Source organism: Musca vetustissima, unplaced genomic scaffold, assembly GCF_032173495.1.
Source record: "Musca vetustissima isolate MV318-11 ecotype Yass unplaced genomic scaffold, APGP_CSIRO_Mvet_v1 utg59597, whole genome shotgun sequence".
NCBI classification, from domain to species: domain Eukaryota; kingdom Metazoa; phylum Arthropoda; class Insecta; order Diptera; family Muscidae; genus Musca; species Musca vetustissima.
This window is the reverse complement of record NW_026873887.1, coordinates 91,786-115,611: the sequence shown is the minus strand read 5'-3', so window position 1 is coordinate 115,611 and position 23,826 is coordinate 91,786. Positions and strand designations below refer to the sequence as shown.

The window sequence follows — 23,826 nt, the reverse complement described above, 5'->3', positions numbered from 1 at the left end:
ACGGTTTGCTGAGGTTTTCGGAATTACTTACTTAGCTGTCTTGTGACATAATTTTCGTTCCATATGCCGATCATAAAAAAAATTTTCAAGCGCGTCGGTCTTTTGTGCAATTTTTCCAATTTGAAAGACCATATGATTGATCTTTCCATCTTATTCGTGGCCGCCTCCTTCTGCGTGAACGATCAGGTTGTTCGCTTTTATATGCCTTCTGGGCTAGGGCATCTTCATTCATTCTCACAACATGACCTAGCCAACGAAGTCGCTGCAGTTCAATACGTCTAACAATGCCGATGTCCGAGAATAGCTGGTACAACTCATGGTTCATTCGACGGCGATATTCACCGTCAACGCAGATCGGCCCATAGATCTTCCGGAGAATTTTTCTCTCAAACCCTTTAAGAGCTGCCTCATCTGCTTGCGTAACGGGTAGTATCAGCGTCTTGTAGAGTGTGAGTTTGGTCTGGCGGAAGGTGGCCTTGCTTATGAGTTGTTTGATCCGACCATAGTAGCATATGTTAGCCATCACTATCCTTCTCCGAATTTCAAAACTGATGTCATTCGTTTTATTTATGGCGGTACCAAGGTATATAAAATCTTTGACTACCTCGAAGCTGTAGTACTAAAGTTCCACAGTTCGTCCGAGTCTACTGGACGTCTTGCGCGTTGAACAGCGAGAAGACCAAGCTGATGGTGGTCTTCTCGCCGTTTACTGCCAGACCCATTTTGGCACTTTTGCCTCTCGTATGACCTTTTCCAGCAGGATGTTCGGAATTACACACAGATTTTATTATTAGGTTTATATTAGAAATATGTTTTTATCAAAGAGGTCGATTTAATCTTGATAAATGTTTATAAAATATTGACCATTTGTGAGGGAGGTACCGGAAGGAGTGGACTATTGGATCCCATCTTCGGACTTGGTATAGGGTTGGTAAAGGTAATATGTTGTGCAAGGTTTTGACCATTCGTAGGGGAGATACCAGAAGGAGTGGACCAATGGGCCCCATCTTTGGGTTTAATCGAGACTTTGTAAAGAAAATGGGTTGTGCAAAGTTTGGTTCATATCGGACATTCCATTCGCATGATATTGGATTTACAAATATTAAAAATTTTGACCATTTTTGAGGGAGGTAGCAGAAGAAGTGGACCAATGGTTCCCATCTTTGGACTTGATCTAGGGTTGGTAATGATAATAGGTTGTGCAAGGTTTGATGCAAATGTGGCATTCCATTCGGCTTATATTGGATTTACAAATATTGAAAATTTTGACCATTTGTGGGAGAGGTACTAGGAGGAGTGGACCAATGGGTACCATCTTCCTTTCATTAAAATCGAATAGTCCGTTTGCATGTTATTACAAAATTAATTTGTAGCTCAATTTTGACCATTTTGTGGAGGAGGTGAAAGAGTGGATCAATGGGTCCGATCTTCAATCTTGATCTGGGCATGGTAAAGGTAATAGGTTGTGCAAAGTTTGGTTCAAAACGAACTTTCCATTAGCCTGATATTGGTATTATAAATATTGAAAATCTTGACCCTCTGTGGGAGAGGTATCAGAAAGAGTGGACCAATGGGTCCCATCTTCAAACTTGATCTAGGCTTGGTAAAGATAATATGTTGTACAAATTTTCGTTAAAATCGGATAGTCATAAAAAAAATTAATTTTTAGCACGATTTTGGCCATTTTGTGGGGGAGGTACCAGAAGGAGTGGACCGATATTCCCCATCTTCGAACTTAAACTACAGTGACGAGCAGAAATGAGTACATGTTTGTACATTGGACACTTTTTACGTCATTAAAATAAAAATATAAAAGCAAATTCCAAAATTTTGGTTTTATTTTATAACGTATTTGGTAGCTAACACATCAACATAAAGTTAAAGAATTTAACTCTTTAATTTCTAAGAAAAAAACAGAGAAAAGTAAATCAACTGCAATGTACTCACTTTTGCACTTTTGAACAAATTTGCAGAATTTGAATATTTTTATTATTTATACCATAGTTTTATATTTTTAATGTATGATTTTTGAAATTTGGCACATTTTCAACCAATTTTAGTACAATTTCATTGGAATTATTCTTCCAATCACCTCAGATCCACTACCAATGTTCGTCTAAATTATTAGGAGCTGATTGGTACTGTCCCACCTCTCTCTTTGCGACCACTGTGTTAATTCAAAATTTTGCTCACGAAGAAATCCCTCTCACGAATTTTGACGTATATCTTTGATCACCGTCCTGCACATAATAACTTCTACTACAGAATAGGCGTACTTAGCTACCTAAACTGACTGATATGACTCCCACCTCTCTCTTTGCGACCACTGTGTTAATTCAAAATTTTGCTCACGAAGAAATCCCTCTCACGAATTTTGACGTATATCTTTGATCACCGTCCTGCACATAATAACTTCTTCTACAGAATAGGCGTACTTAGCTACCTAAACTGACTGATATGACTTTTCAATGATCTAAATGGACTTCTTTCATTATTATATTGTCAATTTTTTTAACATCGGTCCAGGACCCACAAGTTAAAGCCTACGCATACCATGACAATTCCTCAACCGTGCTTCACATTGGGCCTTTGAATTAGTTTTCATCACCAATAATGCTTATCGTCGGATTGAAAACGGTAGAATTTGGATTCGTCGGACCCGATCACACGTTTCCAGTCGACCACAGTTCAACTTTTGGTCTAGTTGAAAAGTCTTTAACCTTATTTTCCAGTTTTTCCTATAATACAGGTTTTTAGTCTTTTTTAATGCTGCTATATCCAATGTCGGGAAGTGCTTTGCACGCCGTTCAATGACTAACAGGTTTGACGAGTACTTACGAAGCATATTTTGGTGTTAAAACTTATCAAATTACATTTCCCTTATCATTAGACGTGGGTCCACACAACTTATAAGCGGTGTACGACCTCTAATTTAAGGATTGGGAAAAACGGAACATCGTTTTTGTACCCATATGACCAATAATTGGCACAATTTAAGTCCCTTTGCAATTTCCAGGGTAGAACAGATTTATCAGATTTTTCCGAATGTACTCTTCAGTGGTTATTATATATATATATATATTCTTAAATTATTATTAGTTATTTATTTGATTTTTGTTCAAAACTTTGTACAATTTTTTAGTAAACGGGACTTAAATGATGTAGAACTTATATATATATTTTTTAAAAACTAATGGAAACCAAAAATAGATTAAAAAAACGTGATTTTACATTCCTTTTATGCACATTATTAAAAAATGCAGACGTGCAAAAGTGAGTACATTGGGGTTGATTTCGTTTTCTTTATTTTTTCTTAGTTATTTTTAAGAGTTAGATTTTTAAATTTAGGTTGTTTTGTTAAGTACAAAATACTCAATAAAATGCAACCAAATTTTTTTAATTTGCTTGTTTAGTTTAATTTTTATGACGTAAAAAGTGTCCGAAATGCAAACATGTACTCGTTTCTGCTCGCCACTGTATGTATGGAAGAAATACTAAGATGTGCAAAGTTTTAATGAAATCGGTTGCTACCTTCGAGAGTTATCGTGCGCTCTAGCCAGACAGACAACGGACGGACGGACACGTGTAAATCGACTCCAAATTTTCTGAAACGGATTTGGTCAAAAGAAACATGGGGTCTAAGACTAATATTTCGATGAGGCATATTTTCACGGTATCAAAGTGTACATGCCCTCATTAGCCATAAGTATAAAACATTTGGGTTTGATTCCCCTATGAATCTAGGAATTCCGTGTTTTTGTGAACTTCTTTAGACTTCTCCATTCACACCTCAAAGAAACATGGGGTCTAAAACTAATATTTCGATGATGCATATTTTCACCGTATCAAAGTGTATATACCCTCATTAGCCATAAGGCTGAGGGTATAAAAACATTTGGGTTTGATTCCCCTATGAATCTAGGAATTCCGTGTTTTTTGTGAACTCCCTCAGTCTTCTCCATTCACACCCTCTCAAATCGTTTAGTCCGTGAAGAGTGTCCTTTCCAAATAATTGTTTCCGAAGGCATGTAAAAGCTGGGCAATGCACAGGAAATGCTCCAGCTGCTACCTTCGCTACCTTTGGCGGTATTATTATGAGTAGTGCATCGTAGCCTATGATTCCTTGGTGACCTGGTACCTATATAATTCGTACAGGTCCTTGTTGTGAGAAATCATTAATGGTATAAATTCCAGTACAGTTTTCGATTTAACTGTTTTGAAATATATTGCCTTTATAGCTTGTTTGCTATCCGTAATAATATTTATTGTCTTTTGTCCTTGGTTTGAACTTAACCAGTTAAAGCACTCTGTTATAGCTTGAACCTCCGCCTGTAAGATCGTGCTGTGATCTGTAAGACGAAGAGAAATTTCGGTACCCGATTCTTCGATAAAAAGTCCTAGTCCAGTTTTTCATCCTAGTAGAGAACCATCTGTGTAGCAACAGTTACCAGGCGGCATCTGAAATACTGTCCCACTATTCCATTGTTCACTATCTGGTATTATAGTTTCGCACCGTGTTACTACTCTCGTTTCAGGTATGCGTTCTGAATCAAATGTATTGATTGTTGACTCAGCAGTTGCCTGTAATATGTTTTTGTGCGGTATGTTGTGTCCGGTGTCTATCCACTCGCCCATTGCTTTAGGTCTTAAAGCTGCAACCGCCGCTTTATATTTTATTTGGAGATTTAGTTTTTTAAGAATCCATTTATGGTAGTTACTCACCCTTTGGTGTTTCTGCCTACTTTGTTTCTGATTGTTATGTCATATAGCTAACCCAGTCTATGATTGCCCGGTCATCTTGGAAGGTTTCTAAGGATTGGATAAGGCTATTATTGCAGACATTGTTGAAGGCTCCTTCAATGTCAATGCATACCGCTAAGGTATACATCTTCTCAGCGCCCACAATATAGTGTACTACCTCATGTAAAGCGGTTTCCACTGATCTCCCCTTTACTCGCATGGTGTCGATTTACGTTCCATGGTTTTGAGTAGGAATAAAGTTAGTCTTATTGGCCGATATGATTTTCGTGTGGCGTATTTTGCCTTGCCGGGCTTGGATATGAAGACTACTCTGGCTTCTGCCAGGCTTTCGGTGTGTATGTCAACCTTAAGCATGCATTAAAGAGTGCGTCTAGATGTGGTGATAAAAATACCGCCGCTTTTTGTAGTAACGCGGGGAACGGCTAAAAATTGATATAATGTCATACTGAAGGTATGATAACTAAATATTAAAAATAAACTTAACATACAGAAGGTATGTCAACGTACGCTAGTCAAGAATTGATATTATGTTACATACTGATGGTATGATAACTAAATATTGAAAAATAACGTAACATACAGAAGGTATGTCAACGTACGCTAGTCAAACACACTACACCTCCCCTTTAACGAAGAAAAATCAATGACTTGATTGATTATTCTTAGTTTTACCTAAATTAGGTTATATACTGAATTAATTATTAGTTTTGTTATATTCAATTTTTAAAGAACATTTTTTTATTTAATATTATTTCGTTAAAAAATCTATATTTTTTATATATTTAAACATCAATATTTTTTATATATTAAAGGTTAAGTGTCACAGTGTTGGCATACCAATCGGTATTACAAAAATGCAATTCGTAACACTGTAGTATAAAACATATAACAAACAATAATTTAAACGTAGTTTAAAAATAGTTGATACTGTTTTTTAAGAGTGCAAAAAAATCATTGAACATACATTTTGGTTCTGTCTTTATGCACCTTAAATGTTTTTCCATTGTTGTCCAATAGATCAAAATTATTGTTCTTGTTGCCATAATTCTTTCTGCCATTACTGTTATATCGACCTCTTCCATTATTGTTATATTGACCTGCAGTATCATCACTGTAATATTTATTTAGGTGTCGCCCATTATTAAACCTATTGTGTGGTCCAATTGTGTCGATTATAACTCTTTCAAAAGCTTTTTGTGGAGTTGGAGTTACTATTAACGTCTCCTTGTTCTTAACGGAACTTTTGTTAGTCTGGCATTTTTGACATATTTGGATATGTCTTTTGTCATGCCTCTCCAATGATATTGAATTCTTATATTTTTAATCATGCGTGTTATACCTGGGTGTCCACCTGTTATGGGGTTATCGTGGTACATTTGCAATATCTTTAATTTTTCAGAGTCGGAAGTAATTTTTTTTAGTTTTGGTATGAGCACAAGTTGTAAATTTGAATCTGTCAAAGATTTCATTTCCTTTATTTTTAAAGGTTTCTCTATCTACTCCAAGGAATTTAAGTACACTATCATCAAGTGATAGCGTAACTGTTGTCAGACCAATATTGTAAGCTATTTTTTCAAGCTTTAAAAAAAGGTGACCTAAGTCTACATTTTTATTAATCATTATGTCTTTCAAAAAATTGGGAAAGTACTTGCTTCCCTTTTTGGATGACAGCTTTATCCTTCGTAAAATGCAATTTCGGCATTCCGAAATTGCATTCAAAATTCCGATTCTTTTGGCAGTCGATCATCATATATCTGATTAGACCTGCCTTGTTTCGTCTGAAGTCTAATTGTTACCTTCAGTATCGAACTGACTTCAATATTTTTATATCCTAAAATTCAATACGGGACACCGCATCTGCCCCATTGTTGTCTTTTCCCCTAATATATTCGACTGTAAATGTATGGTCTAAAATATAATATGGCCCAGTGGATGGCCGCTAATTCTTGTTCTATTGTGGACTTATTGCATAAAAAACATCTAGACGCATATGCCATTGGCAATTGAATACCTTTGTGGTCTTGACTTAATACAGCACCACATGCATATTTACTTGCATCAGTTGTAATGCAGAATTCTTTTCTTAAAATCTGGATATTGTAATATCCTTGGACTTAGTAATTGATTTTTTAGATATTTAAAACTTTGTTCGCATTCATCATTCCACTCAAATTTGACGTTTTTCCTAGCCAATCTGTTAAGGTGCCGGGATACATCGGCAAAATTTGGAATAAAAGGTCTATAATAATTACAGAATACTACGAAGCGTTTAGCTTCATCACCATTTTTTGGTGTGGGATAATTTTCAATTATCGAATATTTGCTGTCGTCGGGCAGGATTCCATTGTCGGTACATTTGTGACCCAAAAATGTCACTTCATGACGGAAAAATGTACATTTATCAGGATGTGTTTCATTCGACGGCGATATTCACCGTCAACGCAGATCGGCCCATAGATCTGCCGGAGAATTTTTCTCTCAAACCCTTTAAGAGCTGCCTCATCTGCTTGCGTAACGGGTAGTATCAGCGTCTTGTAGAGTGTGAGTTTGGTCTGGCGGAAGGTGGCCTTGCTTTTGAGTAGTTTGATCCGACCATAGTAGCATATGTTAGCCATCACTATCCTTCTCCGAATTTCAAAACTGATGTCATTCGTTTTATTTATGGCGGTACCAAGGTATATAAAATCTTTGACTACCTCGAAGCTGTAGTACTAAAGTTCCACAGTTCGTCCGAGTCTACTGGACGTCTTGCGCGTTGAACAGCGAGAAGACCAAGCTGATGGTGGTCTTCTCGCCGTTTACTGCCAGACCCACTTTGGCACTTTTGCCTCTCGTATGACCTTTTCCAGCAGGATGTTCGGAATTACACACAGATTTTATTATTAGGTTTATATTAGAAATATGTTTTTATCAAAGAGGTCGATTTAATCTTGATAAATGTTTATAAAATATTGACCATTTGTGAGGGAGGTACCGGAAGGAGTGGACTATTGGAACCCATCTTCGGACTTGGTATAGGGTTGGTAAAGGTAATATGTTGTGCAAGGTTTTGACCATTCGTAGGGGAGATACCAGAAGGAGTGGACCAATGGGCCCCATCTTTGGGTTTAATCGAGACTTTGTAAAGAAAATGGGTTGTGCAAAGTTTGGTTCATATCGGACATTCCATTCGCATGATATTGGATTTACAAATATTAAAAATTTTGACCATTTTTGAGGGAGGTAGCAGAAGAAGTGGACCAATGGTTCCCATCTTTGGACTTGATCTAGGGTTGGTAATGATAATAGGTTGTGCAAGGTTTGATGCAAATGTGGCATTCCATTCGGCTTATATTGGATTTACAAATATTGAAAATTTTGACCATTTGTGGGAGAGGTACTAGGAGGAGTGGACCAATGGGTACCATCTTCCTTTCATTAAAATCGAATAGTCCGTTTGCATGTTATTACAAAATTAATTTGTAGCACAATTTTGACCATTTTGTGGAGGAGGTGAAAGAGTGGATCAATGGGTCCGAACTTCAATCTTGATCTGGGCATGGTAAAGGTAATAGGTTGTGCAAAGTTTGGTTCAAAACGAACTTTCCATTAGCCTGATATTGGTATTATAAATATTGAAAATCTTGACCCTCTGTGGGAGAGGTATCAGAAAGAGTGGACCAATGGGTCCCATCTTCAAACTTGATCTAGGCTTGGTAAAGATAATATGTTGTACAAATTTTCGTTAAAATCGGATAGTCATAAAAAAATTAATTTTTAGCACGATTTTGGCCATTTTGTGGGGGAGGTACCAGAAGGAGTGGACCGATATTCCCCATCTTCGAACTTAAACTACAGTGACGAGCAGAAATGAGTACATGTTTGTACATTGGACACTTTTTACATCATAAAAATAAAAATATAAAAGCAAATTCCAAAATTTTGGTTTTATTTTATAACGTATTTGGTACCTAACACAACAACATAAAGTTAAAGAATTTAACTCTTTAATTTCTAAGAAAAAAACAGAGAAAAGTAAATCAACTGCAATGTACTCACTTTTGCACTTTTGAACAAATTTGCAGAATTTGAATATTTTTATTATTTATACCATAGTTTTATATTTTTAATGTATGATTTTTGAAATTTGGCACATTTTCAACCAATTTTAGTACAATTTCATTGGAATTATTCTTCCAATCACCTCAGATCCACTACCAATGTTCGTCTAAATTATTAGGAGCTGATTGGTACTGTCCCACCTCTCTCTTTGCGATTGGCCCCAAATTATCGATCGGATTGATGTCGAAAATTTGTGCTGACCACTGTGTTAATTCAAAATTTTGCTCACGAAGAAATCCCTCTCACGAATTTTGACGTATATCTTTGATCACCGTCCTGCACATAATAACTTCTTCTACAGAATAGGCGTACTTAGCTACCTAAACTGACTGATATGACTTTTCAATGATCTAAATGGACTTCTTTCATTATTATATTGTCAATTTTTTTTAACATCGGTCCAGGACCCGTGCTTCACATTGGGCCTTTGAATTAGTTTTCATCACCAATAATGCTTATCGTCGGATTGAAAACGGTAGAATTTGGATTCGTCGGACCCGATCACACGTTTCCAGTCGACCACAGTTCAACTTTTGGTCTAGTTGAAAAGTCTTTAACCTTATTTTGCAGTTTTTCCTATAATACAGGTTTTTAGTCTTTTTTAATGCTGCTATATCCAATGTCGGGAAGTGCTTTGCACGCCGTTCAATGACTAACAGGTTTGACGAGTACTTACGAAGCATATTTTGGTGTTAAAACTTATCAAATTACATTTCCCTTATCATTAGAAGTGGGTCCACACAACTTATAAGCGGTGTACGACCTCTAATTTAAGGATTGGGAAAAACGGAACATCGTTTTTGTACCCATATGGCCAATAATTGGCACAATTTAAGTCCCTTTGCAATTTCCAGGGTAGAACAGATTTATCAGATTTTTCCGAATGTCCTCTTCAGTGGTTATTATATATATATTTTTTTTTCTTAAATTATTATTAGTTATTTATTTGATTTTTGTTCAAAACTTTGTACAATTTTTTAGTAAACGGGACTTAAATGATGTAGAACTTATATATATTTTTTTTAAAAACTAATGGAAACCAAAAATAGATTAAAAAAACGTGATTTTACATTCCTTTTATGCACATTATTAAAAAATGCAGACGTGCAAAAGTGAGTACATTGGGGTTGATTTCGTTTTCTTTATTTTTTCTTAGTTATTTTTAAGAGTTAGATTTTTAAATTTAGGTTGTTTTGTTAAGTACAAAATACTCAATAAAATGCAACCAATTTTTTTTAATTTGCTTGTTTAGTTTAATTTTTATGACGTAAAAAGTGTCCGAAATGCAAACATGTACTCGTTTCTGCTCGCCACTGTATGTATGGAAGAAATACTAAGATGTGCAAAGTTTTAATGAAATCGGTTGCTGCCTTCGAGAGTTATCGTGCGCTCTAGCCAGACAGACAACGGACGGACGGACACGTGTAAATCGACTCCAAATTTTCTGAAACGGATTTGGTCCAAAGAAACATGGGGTCTAAGACTAATATTTCGATGAGGCATATTTTCACGGTATCAAAGTGTACATGCCCTCATTAGCCATAAGTATAAAACATTTGGGTTTGATTCCCCTATGAATCTAGGAATTCCGTGTTTTTGTGAACTTCTTTAGACTTCTCCATTCACACCTCAAAGAAACATGGGGTCTAAAACTAATATTTCGATGATGCATATTTTCACCGTATCAAAGTGTATATACCCTCATTAGCCATAAGGCTGAGGGTATAAAAACATTTGGGTTTGATTCCCCTATGAATCTAGGAATTCCGTGTTTTTTGTGAACTCCCTCAGTCTTCTCCATTCACACCCTCTCAAATCGTTTAGTCCGTGAAGAGTGTCCTTTCCAAATAATTGTTTCCGAAGGCATGTAAAAGCTGGGCAATGCACAGGAAATGCTCCAGCTGCTACCTTCACTACCTTTGGCGGTATTATTATGAGTAGTGCATCGTTGCCTATGATTCCTTGGTGACCTGGTACCTATATAATTCGTACAGGTCCTTGTTGTGAGAAATCATTAATGGTATAAATTCCAGTACAGTTTTCGATTTAACTGTTTTGAAATATATTGCCTTTATAGCTTGTTTGCTATCCGTAATAATATTTATTGTCTTTTGTCCTTGGTTTGAACTTAACCAGTTAAAGCACTCTGTTATAGCTTGAACCTCCGCCTGTAAGATCGTGCTGTGATCTGTAAGACGAAGAGAAATTTCGGTACCCGATTCTTCGATAAAAAGTCCTAGTCCAGTTTTTCATCCTAGTAGAGAACCATCTGTGTAGCAACAGTTACCAGGCGGCATCTGAAATACTGTCCCACTATTCCATTGTTCACTATCTGGTATTATAGTTTCGCACCGTGTTACTACTCTCGTTTCAGGTATGCGGTCTGAATCAAATGTATTGATTGTTGATTCAGCAGTTGCCTGTAATATGTTTTTGTGCGGTATGTTGTGTCCGGTGTCTATCCACTCGCCCATTGCTTTAGGTCTTAAAGCTGCAACCGCCGCTTTATATTTTATTTGGAGATTTAGTTTTTTAAGAATCCATTTATGGTAGTTACTCACCCTTTGGTGTTTCTGCCTACTTTGTTTCTGATTGTTATGTCATATAGCTAACCCAGTCTATGATTGCCCGGTCATCTTGGAAGGTTTCTAAGGATTGGATAAGGCTATTATTGCTGACATTGTTGAAGGCTCCTTCAATGTCAATGCATACCGCTAAGGTATACATCTTCTCAGCGCCCACAATATAGTGTACTACCTCATGTAAAGCGGTTTCCACTGATCTCCCTTTACTCGCATGGTGTCGATTTACGTTCCATGGTTTTGAGTAGGAATAAAGTTAGTCTTATTGGCCGATATGATTTTCGTGTGGCGTATTTTGCCTTGCCGGGCTTGGATATGAAGACTACTCTGGCTTCTGCCAGGCTTTCGGTGTGTATGTCAACCTTAAGCATGCATTAAAATACCGCCGCTTTTTGTAGTAACGCGGGGAACGGCTAAAAATTGATATAATGTCATACTGAAGGTATGATAACTAAATATTAAAAATAAACTTAACATACAGAAGGTATGTCAACGTACGCTAGTCAAGAATTGATATTATGTTACATACTGATGGTATGATAACTAAATATTGAAAAATAACGTAACATACAGAAGTTATGTCAACGTACGCTAGTCAAACACACTACACCTCCCCTTTAACGAAGAAAAATCAATGACTTGATTGATTATTCTTAGTTTTACCTAAATTAGGTTATATACTGAATTAATTATTAGTTTTGTTATATTCAATTTTTAAAGAACATTTTTTTATTTAATATTATTTCGTTAAAAAATCTATATTTTTTATATATTTAAACATCAATATTTTTTATATATTAAAGGTTAAGTGTCACAGTGTTGGCATACCAATCGGTATTACAAAAATGCAATTCGTAACACTGTAGTATAAAACATATAACAAACAATAATTTAAACGTAGTTTAAAAATAGTTGTTACTGTTTTTTAAGAGTGCAAAAAAAATCATTGAACATACATTTTGGTTCTGTCTTTATGCACCTTAAATGTTTTTCCATTGTTGTCCAATAGATCAAAATTATTGTTCTTGTTGCCATAATTCTTTCTGCCATTACTGTTATATCGACCTCTTCCATTATTGTTATATTGACCTGCAGTATCATCACTGTAATATTTATTTAGGTGTCGCCCATTATTAAACCTATTGTGTGGTCCAATTGTGTCGATTATAACTCTTTCAAAAGCTTTTTGTGGAGTTGGAGTTACTATTAACGTCTCCTTGTTCTTAACGGAACTTTTGTTAGTCTGGCATTTTTGACATATTTGGATATGTCTTTTGTCATGCCTCTCCAATGATATTGAATTCTTATATTTTTAATCATGCGTGTTATACCTGGGTGTCCACCTGTTATGGGGTTATCGTGGTACATTTGCAAGATCTTTAATTTTTCAGAGTCGGAAGTAATTTTTTTTAGTTTTGGTATGAGCACAAGTTGTAAATTTGAATCTGTCAAAGATTTCATTTCCTTTATTTTTAAAGGTTTCTCTATCTACTCCAAGGAATTTAAGTACACTATCATCAAGTGATAGCGTAACTGTTGTCAGACCAATATTGTAAGCTATTTTTTCAAGCTTTAAAAAAAGGTGACCTAAGTCTACATTTTTATTAATCATTATGTCTTTCAAAAAATTGGGAAAGTACTTGCGTCCCTTTTTGGATGACAGCTTTATCCTTCGTAAAATGCAATTTCGGCATTCCGAAATTCCATCATATATCTGATTAGACCTGCCTTGTTTCGTCTGAAGTCTAATTGTTACCTTCAGTATCGAACTGACTTCAATATTTTTATATACTAAAATTCAATACGGGACACCGCATCTGCCCCATTGTTGTCTTTTCCCCTAATATATTCGACTGTAAATGTATGGTCTAAAATATAATATGGCCCAGTGGATGGCCGCTAATTCTTGTTCTATTGTGGACTTATTGCATAAAAAACATCTAGACGCATATGCCATTGGCAATTGAATACCTTTGTGGTCTTGACTTAATACAGCACCACATGCATATTTACTTGCATCAGTTGTAATGCAGAATTCTTTTCTTAAAATCTGGATATTGTAATATCCTTGGACTTAGTAATTGATTTTTTAGATATTTAAAACTTTGTTCGCATTCATCATTCCACTCAAATTTGACGTTTTTCCTAGCCAATCTGTTAAGGTGCCGGGATACATCGGCAAAAATTGGAATAAAAGGTCTATAATAATTACAGAATGCTACGAAGCGTTTAGCTTCATCACCATTTTTTGGTGTGGGATAATTTTCAATTATCGAATATTTGCTGTCGTCGGGCAGGATTCCATTGTCGGTACATTTGTGACCCAAAAATGTCACTTCATGACGGAAAAATGTACATTTATCAGGATGTCATTTAAGATTGTACTTACGGCACATTCTAAATACATCGTTTAAGTTTTTTAACCTATGCCCTTCGGAGAAGCCAATTACTATAAGATCGTCCATATAAAGAAATGCTTGGGCTGGTGAAAGTCCAGAAAATGCTAAGGTCATCATTCGTTGGAATGAGTTAGGAGCAATTTTAATTCCATACGGCAGTCGTTTGAATCTAAAAGAGCCTTTATCTGTTGAAAAGGATGTAATGTCTCTGGATTCCTCGTCTAATTCAATTTGATGAAACCCAGATATTAGATCCAAACACGAGAAACATTTGGCTCTACCTAATTGATCCAAAATGTCGTCTATGCGAGGAATTGGAAATTTGTCGGATATAAGTTTTTTATTTATACCTCTATAATCAACGACTAATCTCCATCTTTTTTGTCACTCCCTGGTAACGATTTCTTAGGAACCAACAAAATTGCTGATACCGATGGCTCAACTATTTCATCATTGGCCAGTTTATTGACCATTTTCTTAATTTGTCTTCTACAAATTTTGGAAAATGAAATTTTTTTTTTAATCCTTTTTACATGAATGTTTTTGCTTTATAAAATCGTAATCTTTCAATTTCTCAATTTGAATCTTTGGGTCCGAAATAACAATATCTTGATCAGTTATATTCATAATTCTTACTAGAGGCATTGAACTAGAAGTTATAGTACTTCCAATGTATACACCATTTTGTAGCATTTGGTTTGGTATTAATACGTCTTTTTCCGTAGTCTGAATATTTACAAGTCGTATTACTTCAGACCTAGCTGGAAGAGATATGGAGAAGACAATCATATCGAGAAGACAATCATATTTTCTAATAAAATCCATACCTATAACTCCATCGTATGGAATTGGAAAGTTGTCATTAACAACATGAAATTCATGTCCAATTAGCAAGTCTTCAGCAATTAAATCTGCTGCAACTTTTCCAAGCGTTTTTTTTCAGCTCATCTATTTGCTCGTGTAGAACTTTACCGATTTTAATTACTGATATATCGGCTCCCGTGTCTATTAGAAAAATTGACCTGTCTCCATTTAATGATGTTTTTACTGAAAGGTAACTGTAAAGGGATAGATTGAGCTTGAATATAGAATCGCTTATTGGGTTAATATTAGGAGATCCTGTCCGTTTCCCGATTCATTGTCGGTTATTAGCCTCACATTATTGTTCTTGTTACCATAATTCCCTCTGCCATTACTGTTATATCGAAATGTTTGGTTAGTAGGGGTCTTTAGAAACTTAAAAAAAATGGAATGTAAACCAAAGTAGACTGATTCCGTTCTTGTACAGAATAACAGAGCTCAGATACCCTGGTATGCACCGGTCATTGTCATTTTATGACCGAACATAACGACCCTTATAAAATATGTTAGTATGTAATAAAAATTTTTTTATAGATATATGATAACATTTAGTACGTTTTAATTTTTAATTTTATTAATATTTTTTGGCGTATTCCATGTAAAGAAGTTTTTGGAATCGCTCATGCCCATTTGGGGTAGGTTCTTGTTTATGAAATAAATTGAATTGAGTTGAATAATATAAACATATTTTTTTTTAGCCTTTTAAAATAAAACAGCCAACAAAAAGCTTTGCTAAATATCGATAATGAGAGTTGTTTAATATTGATACCAGGGATGGTCCGTGTGATGAATTTTTAGGTTTTCGACTGTCAAAAAGGTGTAAACGTCATATACCTGTATAAAATGTAATAAATGTAGTAACCGTCATTTATTCCCATATTATCACCATATACAGTTATTTTCAAGAATCTATTATATACAGTTATTTTCAAGAATCTATCAGAAATATGACTATTTCTTACTAGTCCTGAGAAAAAATGTTAATAATTTTTAAGAAAAACAAAATAATTTTTTTTTGATTTTCAGAAAAGAATATTTAATTTCCATAATGGCTAATGGAAATAACCGTTTTTGTCAAAAACCTAGTGGTTTATGGTGGTTTCCGGCGTTTCTGACGTATGTCGGAAATGTATGTAATTTACGTCACTGTTTCTGACGGGCCATCTCTGATTGATACATGTATTATTTTGACAATTTTCACTTATTCTTACGCTACGGTGTGATCTTTACATACATACATACTTTGAAGAAAACAATAATACAACCAAACTAAAATGTATTAATACTGCTACCGCTGCTTATGCTTATGGGTTCACTTGGCTATGTTACTGCTTCATTGCTGCTGCTGGTTGTCGTTGTTGATTTATTGTAATGCGACCATCCTCATTATGTTTTTTGGTTTATTTGTAGTTGCTTGTTATTATCTTCATTATTAACACTTAATTGTCACAAAAATTGTTTTATATTTTTTCAACTTGTTTAATTTATGTTCCATGTTTATAAAAAGTTTGGTTTTCAAATCGTCATATATTTTTTTCTCCTGGCAGGATCGCCATGTAGTGAAACAACTGTTTATATTGAGGTTCATTTATTGACTGCATTAAAATAATAAACTTAGACATAAATTAACATTAATAATTACAATAGACATATGCTACGTGGGAAAAAGCATAGTAAGCTTAATACATGCTTCCTAGCTTTATGTAGTGTGGACAACGAAACTCAACAAAGTGTGAGTATTAGGTTACATACAGAAAGTATGTCAAGGAACGGCTAAAAATTGATATAATGTTACATACTGAAGGTATGATAACTAAATATTAAAAATAACGTAACATACAGAAGGTATGTTAAAGTACGATAGTCAAGAATTGATATTATGTTACATACTGAAGGTATGATAACTAAATATTGAAAAATAACGTAACATACAGAAGGTATGTCAACGTACGCTAGTCAAACACACTACACTGTCCAAGCCTAATACCAGGAGAGTCCCTTCCTTGTTCTCCTCACTGTGGAAGACATCCAATTTTTTCACTTGCAGTGTCTTGTTTTGTAGGCTGAAGACCTTGAGCATGCGTTCCGTGCCAAAATTTTGCTGTTGGGGGTACTTCTTTAGCTTACCGGACGCACTATTCCCGTAAGACGGCAGCTCCTTACCATTTGTTGCTGTCATCTTCCTCTTTTGCAAACTACGACGTGGTGCAATCAAAATAGTTCGATTCTAAATTCAAAGAAATATAAATATGCTTTATAATATTTCTTGCAAAATTTTCGCGGCTTTCGACTTTTTCTCACCTTTAAAACCGACTTTTCTCACCTTTAAATCCATTCAGCCGATCTCGAGTTTTAGCGTTTGAGCGAGACTAACGAACTGCAATTAATTTATATATATATTATAACATATGAAAATAAAATCTATTTGGATTGGCAACAAATTCTATGTGTTGTAATGTAAATTCCCTGTAGAAAGAAACAAAAAATTTCAACTTGACGTTCAAAATTCTTACATTTATTTTATGATAATTTTTTATACCCTATGTTGTCAGGGTATTATAGCTTTGTGCAGCCCTAAGAGTTTTTTTTTTTTAAATTCCTTCAATTAAAATAGGGATTTCGTAGGGATGCAGTCGAGTTCTGCGTGGATTTTTTTTTTATTTTTTTTGTGTCTGTCTAGAACATAATTTTTTCCTGCGACTCTCGGATTTATAGCAATTTTTTTCAAAAAATGGCAATTTGGTGTAGGAAGCTTTTTTAAGGTTTTGTTCAAATAAAATTAAAAATTTGTGAATTTTTTTGATATAATTATTCAAATATGACTTGGAATAGATCACAGCATAGCAGATAAGAAAAAAACAAGTTCAAAATATCCGCCCTAAGGTTCCAGAGTAATGGGTGTGAGTATGAAAATGAGTGTATTTAAGTAAGCTGCTCCAAACATTGATTTTAAACTCATGCACTGAATATACATTTATTCCAAATGTCTTTCTAAATAAAATTTGAAATTACAACGAAATCGGTTGTAAGAGTCTTCTCAAATACCACAGGTAAAGGGTCTACTTTATGAACCCTGAAAAAATATGATTGGTGTAACATTCATATATACACGGTTTTACCCACATTTATGGTTTTCTCTATAAGCAAACGGAAATTTTGTGCGTGGAGGTGGAGTTTATGGAAGATGGAAAATTAATAGCTCCGGTCGGCCACTTTTCGAAGAAATGAAGGCACGTATCATTAATGATTTGAAGGAAGAAATGCACATTATTGTTGACAGAAAAACAAACGAGGGCAATACTGCAAGGCGTTTTTTATTAAACCTGGCTTGGCATCGTCGATAACTGCTGTTGATGAAAAATTTATTAAAAATTTTAGTATCATCCTTTCAATCATGGCCTGTGGATATGCTATTAACGCAGAGTCATTTAAAAACTTACTGGGGAAACATTTATTCTTTTCGTGGAATTATATCCTTGGTTCTATATGCCTTCAACCATACACAAAATATTGCTGCATGGAGCTGATATAATTAAATGTGCAGCTTTGCCCATAGGAATGTTGTCTGAAGCAGAATGTTATCAAGAAATAAGGACTTTCGGAACTACAAGGAACTGAACACGAGACAAATTAGTCGTGAGGAAACAATGAGGGATCTTTTCAATAGGTTGCTATTTTCTTCTGATACAAAAATATATAGTTTGTCTCGTAGTACATCTCTTAACCATCGATATAGTGAGCCACTATTTGAAGAAGTCCTTAAACTACTGGAGGATCCAATGCTACCAAATAATTCAGATCAAAACTCGGATTCTGAATGTGATTAGTATTTAATAAGTAATGCCTAAATTTTATAAAATATATATAGTTTAATGTTTTAGATATATATAATTAACAATAATAAAGATACATATAATAACAATAGTGTTTGCCCTTAACCCACTTTTTACCCTTCAAATGTTTCGGATTTTTTAAAAGAAGCTCCCATTTTAGGAGTACTATTACTTATAACGAAAAATGTTGGTTATTAAAAAATGTTTAAAAAGCTTCAAAATAGTAATTATCACCTAAAAATTTAAGTTTTATCTAAAAAAAATTTTGGCGCTTAGTGGGTTAATAGAAAAAATTTCCAAATTTTTTCATAAAATAATTAAAATTGTCCATCTAAATCTATTCATATCCAAAATATAGATAAACATACAGTAAAACATCTACTTTTGTTTTCTGCGCGCTAGATCTGCATTTTTTCCCACTGTGCGTCTGTCCATTATAATCAGGGTACGAAAAAATTCGCTCGAGAATGTCTTAAAATATATTCTTTTCGTTTTGTGCTCATTTTACGAATGAATTTATGGCGAAAACTCTTTACCAAACGAGCATTTGCCAAAGAAAGGGGATGAAACGTACTAAACCCTTTATTTTTGTCTGAATTTCTGGTCACTCCAGAGGCCGCAATTATGGCCCGGACATCGCGAATTTTTTACATGGAGAAGGGGATCGGACCAAAGAATAAGCATGCCTGTTTTGATAAATGGACCCTGACTTTTAATTTAATTTATTTCATATTTTTAACCAAGCTAATATAGCCGTATATGTTACAAAACCACTTAAACTACACTTGCACTTATGTTAAATCTTAAAAATAGAATAACAAAATATGAACAATTTATATGGAATAAAAAATTATACATGAAAATAAAATTTAAAGAATTTTTAAATTAAAATTTTTTTTTTTTTTTAAATTAAATGAAAAATAAAAAAGGAAATATGTTTTTAGTGATAATTATTAAAAATAATTTATAATGCATACATAGCTAAGAGAAAAAGAAATATAAAAAGTGATACAAAATAATAGACATTTAAATATCATGAATTAGTGCATATATATATATATATATATACATTCTTCTTGAAGAACACAAAGACGTATTAAACAACTTAAGAGATGGTGACAAACTATTAAAAATCCTAGCTACTCTTACAAAAAATGACCTCTCCAAAATTGATGTCAGTCTGGGAATAACAATTTGACAATTCCTAACAGATCTTCCAAAAGAAAATAAATTAACAACACATAGTGGAACTTGCAACTTATAAATCTTACAAAAACATGAGAGATTTCGAATATTAACAATCGTACTAAAACTATAACCTAGAAAATTCCCAACATAAAACGAAACATGCTGACGCCAGCGCAAGCCTTCGCTATTTTGCACGATAACAAATGAGTTATCGCAAACAATTTGACGCCAAAAAAAGTATACATGAAAAGGCGATTTCCCACTCAATTTATTGCCACCACTATCGCAGACAGAAAATAGGATATGAAAGTGAACTTTTGAAGTATTCTACTAATTGAATTTTGACTTACACCAATAATAAAAGTATTTCCAATATTGCGTTGGAAGCCCCCAGATGTCAGAAGAGATAAAGCTGCTGCCAGTTGTATTTTTGGTGGTATACTTGTTGAAATTGCTCCGTTGAATTTAATTTCTTCAATAACATATCTGATGGCAAAAATTAAACGTTTTATCAAGACATATTTTTGCAATGTACTAGGAGTCTGCCAATTTCAAGGGATAACTTTTCATACGTATTTGTTTTCTTACATCCCTTAAATTTTATTTGCTTTCAAAAATTTTAATTATTTGTAATATACGCCAAACATATGGTTTATATACGCTTTTATACAGTGTTGGTTTAAAGTATTTTGCTTTCACTTTACAACACTATAACAAAAAAAAAAAAAAAAAAAAACGATTCGGTACGTGTCGACTCCCAGAATAAGAAAATGGCGAACGATCGGAATTAATTGCGATACGCAACTATTTCGCTATCGACTCTCAGCATCAGCCCCCCAGGTGGTACATGCGCTGATAATGCCACACTTTTTGTATTGTATTGAAATTGTTAGTGGTAGTTGTGGCTACGTCCTACGCAAATTTAGGCTCTTATTTAATCGGGTCATGCGTTTTGCGTTGAAGCTGCGTGATCACGTTTCTCCGTATGTTATACAATTTCTGGGTAGTTCATTTGATCACTTTTTGTGCATTAGGTGTATGATTTTTTTTCTTTAAAACGTGTAAAAGCCAAAAACAGACCCTCCGTGTTGTAGTTGTTCTCATTTAGTAGGTCTGTAAGGAATACACAAATTCATGTTCCTCGTTTGGCTCCTCTGTCGGAGAAATCCTTTCATGTAAGAAATGCTCGAGTATTCAATGGTTTACTATAGGGTCTCAAGACATTCAGTGGTTCCATTAAATGTTATAAGAAAGCAGGTATGATTGAATATGCTAATTTGCATGGATTTTTATGTATTTTCTTTTGTATTACTTGCCCTGATACATGTTGTTGCATAGCTGATTTACTTAATCATTTTACTTAGTTATTTTTTATACACCCTACTGTGATTTAATGTTAAAATTTAAACTAATAATTTATTCATGTTTTTGAAGATTTTACGTTAAGATAAATCTATTGCTAGGTTTAAGATTTTGGAGTAGTAGATGTATAGTGATTTTTGGAACAGATCATGGCCATTCAAGAAAAAAAAAATAAATAAATTCAAATGCTGGATATTGTTTATTGGTTGCGCTATATTGGTGATTTCAGTTTATACATACCACTTTCGTGCAGTGAAGCTGTTTTTATATTGAATCGGATTAGAAGTATATACTTTAATCTTGCAATTTATGATACCAATTTTAACAGCTTTGGGTAGTTCGTATAAATTGAAACTAAATATGTGGATGGAGTGTTAAATAAATTTGGTTATTTTTTGACAGTACTGTATCTTCTGAGGAAAAATCGGTGAGCAGATCGCAGTATACAAATTACAAAGTTAATAAATATCACTTAAAAAACTTATAACTGGGATGTTGTTATAAAGAGAAATATTTAAACAAGCGCTGAGTAAAAAAGTAGTCTCACAACGAGTGTTGAGAGTATACTGCCCGCTTACAACATAAATCGATTATATCTTAAAAAGTTTTTGAGTTTTTACTTGAGATTGTAAAGTGACATTCTTGAGTATTTGTAGCTTAAAAATTAAAGCTAGCTCAAAAGTAAAAAAACCGTGAGTGTGGGGTCCCTTTAAAATGCTATCTCAAAAGTAAATAAACGAGAAGTAAAAAAACTTAAAATAATGGTTACAACAATAGAAACACACAGGACAATTTGTGACCATTAGAATTAAATTAACGACCAAGTCTTAGGCAATATAAAATTATTTTTAAAGTATTTTGAAAGTGCTGACAACTGTCGAGAACTGACTAATAAAATTGCTGTTCAAAGTATTTTGAACAAATACAGTTTAAAACGTACACGGATTTTATACTGAGATATTAATATGTTAACAAGTGAAAAAAGCGTTAAGTTCGGGCCGGCATTTGAATACCCTCCATCATAGGTATACTGATAGATACTTGAAATGAAAATGTAGGGAACACACCAAAAATGAATCTATACCGATAATTCTACAAACCGGTTTGTATAAACCATTATGTACACCAGATACAAATTTCAGCAATTTTTAATGAAAACCCCAAAGCGTGGAATGATACTAATAACGCATGGTAAAATATACAATCCTCAAACTACTGTAATTTAGATTTCAAAGTTAGATTACTTAGCGTAGGAATTAGAGAATATTTGGGATTATAGTTATATCAGGGCTATGCCTAATTAATGACCAATTTCGAACCCAATATTTTTGTTTTATGTCTCAATTCATTCCTTCAGGAGGTATAATTTTATGGGGGAGATGCCTAAATGCTGGCCGATATATTTAATTATCGTCAGGTTCGAGTTTTTTTATCACGATTTTCTTAGAAAACGGAATGATTACAACCTATTGCTAAATCGTTTTAGAATTCCATAATTTGTAGGGTAAAACTGACTATTTCGAGTAACGACTATCCCCTATACTACGATAGAATACGCCTATACCCCTACACACGGAACTAATCAGCTATTTTAATATAGCTGATTAATATATTCGCCCCTTTTGGTAGAAAGATTTGTTACCATACCTAAAAAGGGCGAATATAAATACTTTTTGGTGGGAAGATTTGTTACTATATGCGACTATAAAATACCAAATTTCAGCGAATTCGGTTGAGAACGCGCTCAAGAACCCCAAAATACCGAAAATTGGGAGTGCCCTTAAAAATGAACCGATATTTATAATTTTTAGGTTGAAAAGCGTGCTTAAGAAACCCAAAATATCGAAAATTGGGCGGTATCCTTATATGGGGGCTATGCCTAAACGTGGACTGATATCCTCGAACTTGACCTGCCTGTAGACAAAAGACAACTCTATCAAACTTTCTGGTCGAAAATGAATATTTCGATGAGTTACAAACGGAATGACAAAATCAATATATACCCTCTATACTATGGTGGAGGGTATAAAAGGACCAAAAAAGTCAAGGGGCTTAACAAAATTCATCAACATTCACGAAAGGGTTGCCGATATTATGCTTAAAAATTTTGTTTCTGTGTTTCTATATCTCTTATATATAAAAATGAAATGATGTGCGTTGTCTGCTAAAAACTAAAAACCGATATTTATAATTTTGAGCGAATTCGGTTGGAAAGCGTGCTTAAGAAATCCAAAATATCGAACATTGGGCGGTATGGGTATAAAAAGACCAAAAAATTCAAGGGGCTTAACAAAATTCATCAACATTCACGAAAGGGTTGCCGATATTATACTTCAAAATGTTGTATTCTGTGTTTCTATATCTCTTTTATATATAAAAAAATGAAATGATGTGCGTTGTCTGCTAAAAACTAGAGAACGTTTCGCCGGATTTTAATAATTTCTTTTGTGTTGTATTCGCATTGTTAACCGAAAGATTTAGCAGTAAAAAAATTTGCAAAATATTGGTTTTCAAAAATATTTTTTTTTATAAAACAAGCAGACAAAATATTGAATTAAAATTAAATTTTTTTGTCAATCAATGATAATAAAAAGGCCAAAACGGGGACGACCAAACATTGGTCGCTAAAACTGGAGAACGGCTGAACGGATTTATCTTATCTTAGCCTGGAAATGTTCGTGGAGGTCCAGGAAAGGTTTAAAAGATGAAAAAATATCGAAAACCGCGAAAAATTTGCAA

General features: G+C 34.1%; 1 protein-coding gene across 1 annotated transcript in view; it reads left to right on the top strand.

Annotated features, from left to right (window-relative positions):
• Window positions 1-23,826, top strand: part of LOC133328846 (kinesin light chain) — a 77,530-nt gene that overhangs the window by 29,963 nt on the left and 23,741 nt on the right. The gene's annotated exons all lie outside the window — the stretch shown is intronic.